The sequence below is a fragment of the Aquarana catesbeiana genome, linkage group LG13, assembly GCF_042186555.1.
Source record: "Aquarana catesbeiana isolate 2022-GZ linkage group LG13, ASM4218655v1, whole genome shotgun sequence".
NCBI lineage: Eukaryota > Metazoa > Chordata > Amphibia > Anura > Ranidae > Aquarana > Aquarana catesbeiana.
This window is the reverse complement of record NC_133336.1, coordinates 66,350,555-66,362,568: the sequence shown is the minus strand read 5'-3', so window position 1 is coordinate 66,362,568 and position 12,014 is coordinate 66,350,555. Positions and strand designations below refer to the sequence as shown.

Below are 12,014 nucleotides of genomic sequence, written 5' to 3'. Positions count from 1 at the left end.
TGCTAAGCAAAGCGTTTACGGGTTTGTCCAAATATGTATATTACATACATATGTATATAACAAATAGTTATTGTTTTCTAATAAGGCCAATATCTTTGTTTTGTACTCCATCTCCGTCATCATCTTGGCTTTCTCGCTGGGGGTCTTTTACCTTCCTGTTTTAGCCCGTTTTATGAAAACCGAATTAGGGAGGTGCAATGGAAGAAGACAGATTATCAGTAATCATGAGCATGTTCCATGTCTCCAGGACCAGTGGTTCTCAACCAGTGGCGGCCCATCCATTAGGACTGCATGGGCACCGCCCCCTATCCATGTGTCCAGCCCCCTAATCTACATTCAGGCGCTGGATACATGGATTTCAATGGGGCGGGAGGAGGTTGGAGGACAGGATTAGAGCCAGAGGCTCTAATAGTCTTAAAAAAGGGTGGGCTCAGAGAGCAGAGCACTTCAACCCACTCAATTGTGTGACAATAGCAAATGAGTATTCACTATTCTCACACTGATCCTCCTCCTGGCCAATCAGGAAGCGGGTCGTGAGACCCGTCACCCATTTGGCTGAAAGGACAGGCGATCCTATTGGACGCCTAGGAGGAGGAGGGAAGAGACGCACGGCGGAAGCCGCTGTGATACAGAGGAGGAGGAGATGCCTGCCCGACACCCATCACAGCGCTGCCCGGAACCTAGATGGGGTAAGTGCTGGATGACCGACCGCGTGACCCAAACAAGCAGGAGCTGGGGGTGGGGCTTGGTTGTTTGCCGCCCCCCCAAAAAAGAAGGAAACATCAGCCGCCACTGTTCTCAACCTTATTGGGACCATTGGGAAAATTCTTCCAAAGCCTCCTGTGCCCCCAAAAGTTGAAAAATAATACTCACACAATTGTAGCATACTCTCCCCCTATAATTTTACTAAAATATATTAATTTGTTACATTTCTTGCATGTCTTTGTTCGGCTCTGGGCACATTTATGTCAATCCAACAGCAGAACTGAAGCTGTAGGGATGGATAATCCCCTGGAGTCACAAGACTCTCTGTAGATCTAGTAGCAAACAACAAGTTTCTCTCTCTCTTGCTCTTCCTGCATGCTGTAAAATGATATGATGTACAATAAATAATGACAAGATAATGTGGATAATCTCTAGACAAGGCAAACTGCATTCTTCATCAAACAGCATATAATGGTTCAATTTGCAGGATTATAATCTCATTACATGGCTGGTGACAAATGAAGAGGAATTTATATGGAAAAAAGTATATGAGCAAAAAAGGGGGGAAATTTTAAATCCTCTGGTGCAGGTTAGAAAATGTTGCTATGCTTCTCAGAACAAGTTTCCTTGAGTAAGTTATAAAATGAAAGATTTATTAAGCCATTCATCAGTTTTTATGCTTGATTTAGAAAATAAATAATATACATAGGCATGCGCACATGGTGTGCCGAGTGTGCCTGGGCACACCCTAATCACCCCATGCGGTTCTGATTCCCCCCTGCTTCCCGTCTCCCCCATGCTGTGCTGCCAGATTCCATCCTCTCCTCTCAGGAGCGGGGGAAGGGGCTGGTACATTTTTCATTAACCGCCCTTCCTTTTCTGAATGAGTACAGTGAGTGACCTGAACCAATCACTCCTGTCTTCGTTCTTAACTGAAGCATGGTAAACTACAGTATGTTTACTGCAGGCGGCAGAGAACAGGAAACTGGGGAATCTCTGTCCTCAGTTTCTTTCTCGGTTCCAAAAGTGAAACATCAGGGGTTTGTTTAGACCCTTAATATTTCACCAAAACCCTATAATGGGGCTCCTAAAAAAATAGTAATAAATGAATAAAGAATAATATTGGAAAAAATTATTTAAAAAATAATAATAATAAAAAAAAACTACTGACACCAATCTTTGCTCTACTGACACCACCCACTGCTCTGCTGATATACAGGCATGTGTGTTTGTGCTCTGGGGTGCACACCCTAATGCAATAGGTTGCGTACACTAATGATAATATATTTTTTGCATTTAAAAATAGTATGTAAAACCCCACACCAGGCTCAATCCCCAGTCCCCAAACCCCCCTCCCCACCTCAGTGATCACCTTTATGCTTTCTTTATTTCATACTTATGCCCTGTACACACGGTCGGACATTGATCGGACATTCCGACAACAAAATCCATGGATTTTTTCCGACGGATGTTGGCTCAAACTTGTCTTGCATACACACAGTCGCACAAAGTTGTTGGAAAATCCGATCGTTCTGAACGCGGTGACGTAAAACACGTACGTCGGGACTATAAACGGGGCAGTAGCCAATAGCTTTCGTCTCTTAATTCATTCTGAGCATGCGTGGCACTTTGTGCGTCGGATTTGTGTACACACGATCGGAATTTCCGACAACGGATTTTGTTGTCGGAAAATTTTATAGCAAGCTCTCCAACTTTGTGTGTTGGAAATTCCGATAGAAAATGTGTGATGGAGCCTACACACGGTCAGAATTTCCGACAACAAGGTCCTATCACACATTTTCCGTCTGAAAATCCGACCGTGTGTACGGGGCATAACTCTTTTTCAAGGTGTCTTCAGGTCAGCCTCCTCATTCCTCTTTAGACCTCTTCCCAGAGGTAGGTACACACCAGTGATGCAGAGAGTGGCATCATTACACTGTGAATGCAGGCTGCCGCAATAACGATCCCTCAGGGGGTGAGTCTATGACAACTTACACTCCTAGCATGTTTTCAGCCTTTTGACAGTGGTTGTCATTGAACCTGGAAGACCAAAGCTGGCAATACACTAGTAGAAATTCAGTTGAAAGTTTTCATTTTAAGAACGTTTGTTTTATTTTACAATCATTGGTCGGGTCAAATTGACGTTTGTTTTCAGCCACGGTGATAAAAATATTCAAAGGTGCAGGATGGAAAATTTTTCTTGAATGAATAAACTTCTAACAGTGTATGTGGTTTTCACTTGGGAAAGTCTATTCATTCTAAAAGCAAACAAAAATTGAAGAACTTTTGAACGGCATTTATCAAGTCATCGAATGTACTGAGAATTTTTGTACAAATGTTTATATGAACGTTTGTTTGAAAATCTAGTAGTGTATGGCCAGCTTTAGGTCATCTAGAAAAAAAAATGGAATGACTGCAGGGGAAATTTCCCTAATAAGGAGGCTGCCTGCTCACAGATTGTTTTAATGGAAACTTTGGTTCCAATTTAAAGACGTAACTAAACCCATAACTAAAGTCAGAGCAAACTTCCTTGGTTGATTTTTACCTATAGGTAAGTCTATATTAAGGCTTACCTATAGGTACATTAACCACTTGCCGACCGCCTAACGTACATTTACTGCAGCAAGTTGGCTCTCATGCTGGAAATCACGTACCTGTAAGTAATTTCATGCAGGAGCTCTAGGGGGTGCGCGCATGCTGCCGGAGGCGTGATCGTGCGCTGATTGGCTAGAGGGGGAGCCAATCAGCAGGTCCAGCGGACCCGATGTCTGCCGGCCACCTGCAATCGTTCCCGAGAGACACAGAATGGCGGTCTGCCTATGCAAACAAGGCAGATCACCATTCTGTAGGAGTTAAGACAGAGATCTTTTGTTTCTACTAAGCAGGAACACGGATCTCTGTCTTTCCCCAGTCAGACCATCCTCCATACAGTTAGCAAGCACTCCCAAGGAACACGTTTAACCCTTTGATCGCCCCTAATGTTAACCGCTTCCCTGCCAGTGTCATTAGTACAATAACAGTGCATATTTTTTCGCACTAATCGCTGTAATAATGTTACTGGTCCCTAAAAAAGGGTCAAAAGAATCAGTTAGGTGTCCGATTTGTCCGCCGCAATGTCGCAGTCCCACTATAAGTTGCTGATCGCTGGCATTACTAGTAAAAAAATAAATAAATAAACATTGCATAAAAATATCCCATGGTTTGTAGATGCTATAACTTTTGCGCAAACCAATCAATATACGCTTATTGGGATTTTTTTTCACCACTTAGGGAGCCGCTCTGTACACCACACACTCCGCACATCGCTCCCACCAGCATGGCAGTGTCCAGAAACTCCAGCTTGTCCAGATCTTCCATCTCCTCAGGTAGATGATCCCACCTTCTGCCTCCACATCTTTACACTGACAGGTTCACCCAGCCTGTCATCTGTCTTTTACTGAGCAGGAGAGGGACAGGAGAGAAGTTCCTGGCATGGGCACACTCTTCCCAGGAGGGGGGATAACTGCTATTATTACACTTTTCCCAGGAGGGGGGGGGTGTCATGGCATGGGCACATTCTTCTCGGGAGGGAGGGGTGATACCTGCTATGGTCACACTCTTCCTAGGTGGTGACAAATGCTATGGTCACACTCTTCCTAGGTGGAGATACATGCTATGGTCACACTCTTCCTAGGTGGAGATACATGCTATGGTCACACTCTTCCTAGGTGGAGATACATGCTATGGTCACACTCTTCCTAGGTGGAGATACATGCTATGGTCACACTCTTCCTAGGTGGAGATACATGCTATGGTCACACTCTTCCTAGGTGGAGATACATGCTATGGTCACACTCTTCCTAGGTGGAGATACATGCAATGGACACACTCTTCCTAGGTGGAGATACATGCTATGGTCACACTCTTCCTAGGTGGAGATATATGCTATGGTCACACTCTTCCTAGGTGGTGATACATGCTATGGTCACACTCTTCCTAGGTGGTGATACATGCTATGGTCACACTCTTCCTAGGTGGTGATACATGCTATGGTCACACTCTTCCTAGGTGGAGATACATACTATGGTCACACTCTTCCTAGGTGGAGATATATGCTATGGTCACACTCTTCCTAGGTGGTGATACATGCTATGGTCACACTCTTCCTAGGTGGTGATACATGCTATGGTCACACTCTTCCTAGGTGGTGATACATGCTATGGTTACACTCTTCCTAGGTGGAGATACATGCTATGGTCACACTCTTCCTAGGTGGAGATACATGCTATGGTTACACTCTTCCCAGGTGGAGATACATGCTATGGTCACACTCTTCCTAGGTGGAGATACATGCTATGGTTACACTCTTCCTAGGTGAAGATACATGCTATGGTCATACTCTTCCTAGGAAAGGGGGATACCTGGCATGGGCACGTTCTTCTCGAGGGGGGGGGGGTGATACCTGCTCTTATCACACTATTCCCAGGAGGGAAACATAGGCCAGTCTGGGGGGTGCCAGAAATAGGATTCGCCCTGGGTGCCAAATGCTCTAGGTATGCCCCTTCGCGGGAGTGATGTCATTGCCAATTTGACACGTCCAATCAAAGGACCGAAGCCTGTCAACCCAGAAGAAAAACCGTGTGAAGATGGAAGCCCAGCAGTGACAGTGCATGGCTGGAGGGCTTCATTCTAAGGTAAGTTTCACATATTGTGCTAATATGTGATGCATACTAGCACATTATAACTTTGCCTTGCAGGTATAATTTTTTTTTAAAAAGCCGGCGGTTTACTACCGCTTTAAGGGTTTCCTAAAACAGTTACATTCAAGGCATGTCTTGAATGATAATTGTCACAGTTGCTCTCAGCTGAACTGTCAAGCCCAAGGGCACATGTGTAGCACCAGGGCAACTGCAGATCAAACAGAGGCTGCTTTTTGGCTGTTAATGACACTTTAATGCAAGGATGTAGTGGCGTTCCTGATCATGTGACCACTGTGATTGGCATGAGATCACATGATTGGAAACCCATCCCATTCAGAGCACACTCTCATCGCACAACAATGAAGCCCCATAGGCACAAATGTGTTAAAAACCCACCACTCATGCTGCCACCTGTACAAGTGATGCCTGCAGGGACAGGTTAAAAAAAAAGCAAGCACGGAAATGTGTTTTAACAATACATTGCAGCACACAGAGCGCAATCACACTGCACACCAGTGCAAATGCATTATGTGCACAATGATGCAATCTGTGGTTTAAATTATTATTATTATTATTATTATTCAGGATTTATATAGCACCAACAGTTTGCGCAGCCCTTTACAACATGAGGGCAGACAGTACAGTTACAATACAATTAAATACATTAGGGATCAGAGGGCCCTGCTCGTTAGAGCTTACAATCTAAAAGTGAGCCCTGGCAGATGTTTTAGAAGGGTTAGAAGGTTTAAAAATCATTTAGAAGGGTCTGTTACATGGCTTTTGGTCTCCAGTTAGGCCTTGTACACACCTATGCATTTTCTTGGTGCTTTTTTGCAGAAATGCACTACAGTTCATCTAACATGGTTTCCTATGGGACACGTTTACATCTATGCTTTTTTCAGCAGTTGCATTTTTTGGAAAGAGCCAGGGACTTGTTTTAACCCTTGTTCACATTGACTGCAGCTTTGAAATCGTGTAACTTCATCTGAAATGGCACAATTTCAAAGCCGCATGTTAGTGCCACTTCGGGTGCAACTTGGAAGAAATCTGTGCTGTTTCACGTACAGATGTTTATGCAAGTCACACCCGAAATCGCCAAAAGTTCAGGAACTACTCTTTTCAAATCAAAGTGACACCGCAAAGTTGACGTTGCACCGATTTGAACAGTGCGATTTCTGGCAACAGGATGCAATAGACTTCAATGGAGAAGTTGCAGAAAGGCATGTAGCGCATTTTTACTGTCATCATGATTTTACCGCAATTTGCATTTTGTGTTTTTTAACCACTAGCCGACCAGCACACGACGATGTACGTCGGCACAATGGCACGACTGGGCATAAGGTACGTCCCCTTTAAATCATGGCATTGTGGGCACGCCCATCACGTGCCCTGTGACGTGCCCGCGGGTCCCGTGGACTCGATGTCCGCTGGTGTCCCGCGTTCGAGTCACGGAGCGGAAGAACGGGGAGTTGCCTATGTAAACAAGGCATTTCCCTGTTCTGCCTAGTGACCTGACAGAAATCCACTGCTCTGTCATCGGGTGCAGTGATCGCTGTCATGTGGAAGCCCCTCCCCCCCACAGTTAGAACACCTCCCTAGGACACACTTAACCCCATTGATGGCCCCCTAGTATTTAACCCTTTCCCTGCCAGTGTCATTTACACAGTAATCAGTGCATTTTTATAGCACCGGTATAAATGACAATGGTCCCAAAATGGTGTCAAAAGTGTCCGATGTTTCCGCCATAATGTCGCAGTAACGATAAAAATCTCAGATCGCCGCCATTACTAATAATAAAAAAAATAATAATAATAAAAATGCTATAAATCTATACTCTATTTTGTAGACGCTATAACTTTTGCGCAAACCAATCAATATACGCTTATTGCGATTTTTTTACCACAAATATGTAGAAAAATACATATCGGCCTAAACTGAGGAAAAAAAATATTTTTTTTATATATTTTTGTGTTTTTATAGCAAAATTAAAAAATAATGCTTTTTTTCAAAATAGTCGGTCTTTTTTGTTTATAGCGCAAAAAAATTAAAACCGCAGAGGTGATCAAATACCACCAAAAGAAATCTCTATTTGTGGCAAAAAAAGGACATCAATTTTGTTTGGTTATAACGTTGCAAGACCGCGTAATTGTCAGTTAAAGCGACGCAGTGCCAAATCGCAAAAAGTGCTCTGGTCAGGAAGGGGGTAAATTCTTCCGGGGCTGAAGTGGTTCATCCACCCAACAAATTGACCCCAAAAAAAAAAAAGGCTAAAAAATGCAAAACGCGTCAAAAAACATGTGAAAAATGTGTCAAAAACACAAAATGCACTGCAAAAATCACTGCAGAAATGGATCAAAAGCAAACTGTATAGGTGTGAACCGAGCCTTATTATACCATCACAAGACATCTGCAATCTCCAGCCACAGCTATAGGGATGCGGGGATATCGCACTGTGTGTCACGGCTATAGGGATGCAGCATTGTGTGTGTCACAGCTGGAGGGCACATAGCCATAGAACAGTTGTTATTCTTATATACCACGCCCCCTTTTCCCAGTCTCAATTGTATTCTAGCCTAGGACACGGTTGCTATGACAACACCGCCCTCCTATGGCGAGTGACAGAGAAATGCACCAATGGAAGTTAGAATTTTTGCTTTCCGTGATTGGTTAGGAGGGATGCCAGGCGAGAACTTCTGACACGCTATAGGCTCTTCCGCTTGCCCATTAAAGAGGGCGGGCAGTGTCGTCTCGGCAACTGTGTCCAGGGCAACGAACGCAACCTGTGCCCGGAGGTGTGACGGGTCACTGCGGGTGTGTGAGCCCGGGAGAGAGACGCCGGAGATGCTGAGTGACTGGCCCGGGATACCAGAGCAGGTGAGGCGGCTTCCGGCAACTTCCCACAGGCGACCTGTGGCTTCTCTGTGCCACCTCCAGCCCTGGCCAGGGTGTGTGGTGCAGCTGGCAGCAGTGCAGTGTACAATGCATAGGCGGGGTGTGTAGCGCTGACATAGCAGTGGAAGAGTATGGTGCTCAGCTGCTGCAGAGTCTATAGAACTTCCCTGAGCACTGACCGCCATCAATACACCTACCGGGGGCGGAGAGGTGCAATATCGGCGCTAAAGGGGAGCAGAGTGGGCGTTACTGTAACTTACTGGGGCGCAAGGTGGCGCTAAAGAAGTCCAGTGGAGTCACAACTGGAACAGATGTCAATGGCAACCAATCAGCTTCCATCTCTAATTTTCAAACCAAGCGGAGCTGACTACAAAAAATAAATAAAAACATTTGAAAGCACATGGACTGTTTATTGTAGAAGAGACAAGGGGGGTTTCTTTACTAAAGGCAAATAGAGAGAGGCTGATTTACTAAAACTGGAGAGTGTAAAATCTGGTGCAGCTGTACATGGTAGCCAATCAGCTTCCAGGTTTTTTTTTTTTTAAAGCTTAATTGAAGAAGCTGAAGTTAGAAGCTGATTGGCTACCATGTACAGCTGCACCAGATTTTGCACTCTCCTGTTTTAGTAAATCAACCCCTTGTCTCTTCTGTGCTCTGCAAGTTGAGTTGCTCAAGCGCTTAGTAAATGAGGAGTAGACTCCCATCATTCAATCATGTGCAGTCAAAAAATGCTGTTTTTTTTTTTTCTTCGTTGCATGTGATTGGATATTCTTTGCAAAGTGAAGCTTCATCTCTTTTACTAAGCTCTGGAGCAACTGCACTTGAAGAGTGCAAATCTATCCGCCTTTAGTAAATCTACTCCATGACTGTCTGCAATAAGATCCACCTACCTGCCTGCTCACAATCCCCTGTAGAAGGTATACTGGACTTGGTGCATTTACATCTCCAGCACTGTGCTGGAATGAAAGACTTCTGCGCATGCATGGGAGTGATCATCATCACACACCGGCCAATCAGGTCAACCGAGGACCAGTACCCAGAAGAAGCCATATAGAAGATGCCAACACAACCATGCAGGTGTTGGATCATTGGTGAGTATTTGTGGCTTTAGTTCTTGACTTGTTTTTCTTTGCTTTGGGCTCTGGAGAGCGATCTAAGTGTGGATTGCTCTCCAGAGATGTTTTGATAGGCAGTGAGGAAGCGTTGTATCATCTTCTCACCACTGGCTATTTTGTTTTTTGTTTTTTAACTCATAGAAGTCTTTTATTGAAAGAATTAACAAATATAAATCAGATATCCACACCAGAGAATATACAACATACATGAAGGTATCACAATACCATATCCCAACGGTGTTCCTACCGTACCCATTCAACTACGCAGTCAGTTTTTGGTACCAGTATATACATGCCCAGCTTGTGTTACATTCATAATTATCCCACACATGAAACTACATTCACAAAATTCTGTCTAAAATTAAATCGACAGGTGATAATCCAGGTGTGTCCGGCCAGGGAAACCACATCGCTTGGAATTAAAGAGGAAATCTGGATAGCCGCACTCCAATATGAACGCCTTTATTGTGAGAAATATCAAAAGTTCATGACAGCAGCAGGGTACAGGATAAATGGCTGACGCGTTTCACACTCTCAATAGTTCTTAATCATAGCTATAATTAAGCACTGTTGAGAGTGTGAAACGCATCAGCTATTTATCCTGTACCCTGCTGCTGTCATGAACTTTTGATATTTCTCACAATAAAGGCGTTCATATTGGAGTGCGGCTATCCAGATTTCCTCTCTTTATTATCACATGTTGAGCCTGCACCTGCTACTTCCACCTTGAGGAGGGTGTTACCTTCAACACACCTACCTGGAGCGGTAACAATCTTTTCTTACCGCTTGGAATTTGTTCAGGCACCCCCTATGCTGGAAGATATATTTTTCTAGGTGTAATGTATCTCTCATTGTGGCCCCCCCACTATTTCCACGAGGGAGAATCAGCTGACTTCCAGTGTCAGAGAATTAGTTTCCTGGCCTGGGACAAAGCCTGTTTGGTAACATCCTCCACTGGAAGGTCATCCAAAACACCCAGGAGACAGGGTTTAGGGTCTCATTTAATGGTGACTTGAAATACACTATTTAGGGTATCCAGGACTTTCCCCCAGTAGAGGTGTAATTTGGAGCATCTCCATAATACCTGGATGAGGTCACCATGGTCCCTAGAGCATCTGGAGCAGATAGGGTCTTCTCTTACCCCCATTTTGAAGAGTCTTGCTGGGGTAAGATGAGCCCCAAGAAGGATGTACAACTGTGACAATCTTTGTGTAATGTTAAGTGAGCACATATGTACAGCCTGTAGAGCGTCCTCCCATTGTTCCTCCTTGAATCCCCCCACATCACGTTCCCATCTGGCCTCAGTCCTCCAAGGGAAATCCTTCAAGAAGATGAGCAGCAACTTATAATAGGATCGTGATATGAAGCCCTTATAGACTTCCACCTCAGACATATAATTAAAAATAGGTGTCGGAGACTGTACCCAGGGTTCAGAGCCAGTCTGCACCTTAGCAGCGCTGAATATAATAAATGTACATATTCTGTGGAAGCCAAAATTTAGACTACAGAGTGGGAAAGGAGCACAATTTGCCATTTTCAAAGATATGGGATAAGAGCGTAATAACCACTGGCTTTAATTCCTTGATGACTGCACTAGCATACCACAACCACACTGATTGCACACAGTTGCAGGGCGCTTGCAGGACAGCTCAATTCATTTAAATAGGTTGCATTCAGTGTGCACTACAAAAGCTAAAGGGGAGCAGTTGGAGGGAGGGGTAAAAATGCAGCTCAACCATGAGGTTTTGCTAAACCCTTAAATCCTAGTGTGAATGAACCCTAATAAAACAAGTTGAGGATAATAGCTGATTGTTTGCCATGCACAGCTGCCCCAGATTCTCTCTTCTCTCCAGGCTTGATAAATTCCCTTCAAAGTGGCCACCAACAAGGCACAAAATGGGTGCAAAGTATGCGTTAATGGGGTGGAAAGTAGACACTAACAAGGCATAAAGTGAGCAATAATGAGGCACAAGGTTAGGTGCAAAGTGGGCGCTGATGAAGGGCATGGTGGGCACTAATGGAGCTCAAGGTGGGTGCTAATAGAGGGCTAGGTGGACGCTAATGAGGGTCAAAGTGCTAAAAAGTTGCAAAGGGGCATAGATAGGGCGCATAGTTGGCACAAAAGAGGGTGCAAGGTAGATTTTTTTTTTTTTAACACAGGAAGAGGGGAACTTAAAATAATAATAAATATAAATAAAAATAATAATAAATAAATAACGAAAATTCCACTTTAGTGATGGATTCCTTAAAACCATGACATTTTATTTTCTGTAGAGATGATATACAATGTAACTTTTCAGTAGTTCCCCGTTCTGCTTTTGTCATGCCAGCAGAAGAAGTTGGATTTATATTTAGAAGGCCGTTAACCAGCTCTGGTCATCCTATCACACATACTAAGATTTGATACGGTATGAAGAGAGATTTTCCAATCACATGCTGCTTTTATATGAACAGTGGAAGCCTGTTGGAGAGGATGGCACAGAGAAGCCCGGGCCAATCAGCCGCTATCAAAGGATCTGCCGAGAAAGAGGAACATAATCTCAGCGGGTTTCCTGAAAGCTCCAAAAGCTCAGGCGGTCTCTTTGATATACCCCCCCCCCCCTCACAAAATGCCCTTTGAGAT

General features: G+C 44.2%; 1 protein-coding gene across 5 annotated transcripts in view; it reads left to right on the top strand.

Annotated features, from left to right (window-relative positions):
* Positions 1-12,014, top strand: part of LRRC9 (leucine rich repeat containing 9) — a 244,501-nt gene that overhangs the window by 22,730 nt on the left and 209,757 nt on the right. For 4 of the 5 annotated variants that reach the window (XR_012237138.1, XM_073610129.1, XM_073610130.1 and 1 more), the window contains exon 1: positions 8,123-8,258. The exons of the other annotated variant lie outside the window; for it this stretch is intronic. The gene's annotated coding sequence lies outside the window, so the exon portion shown is untranslated. Of the gene's footprint in view, positions 1-8,122; positions 8,259-12,014 lie in introns of those variants that run through there. 5 annotated transcript variants of the gene reach the window in all.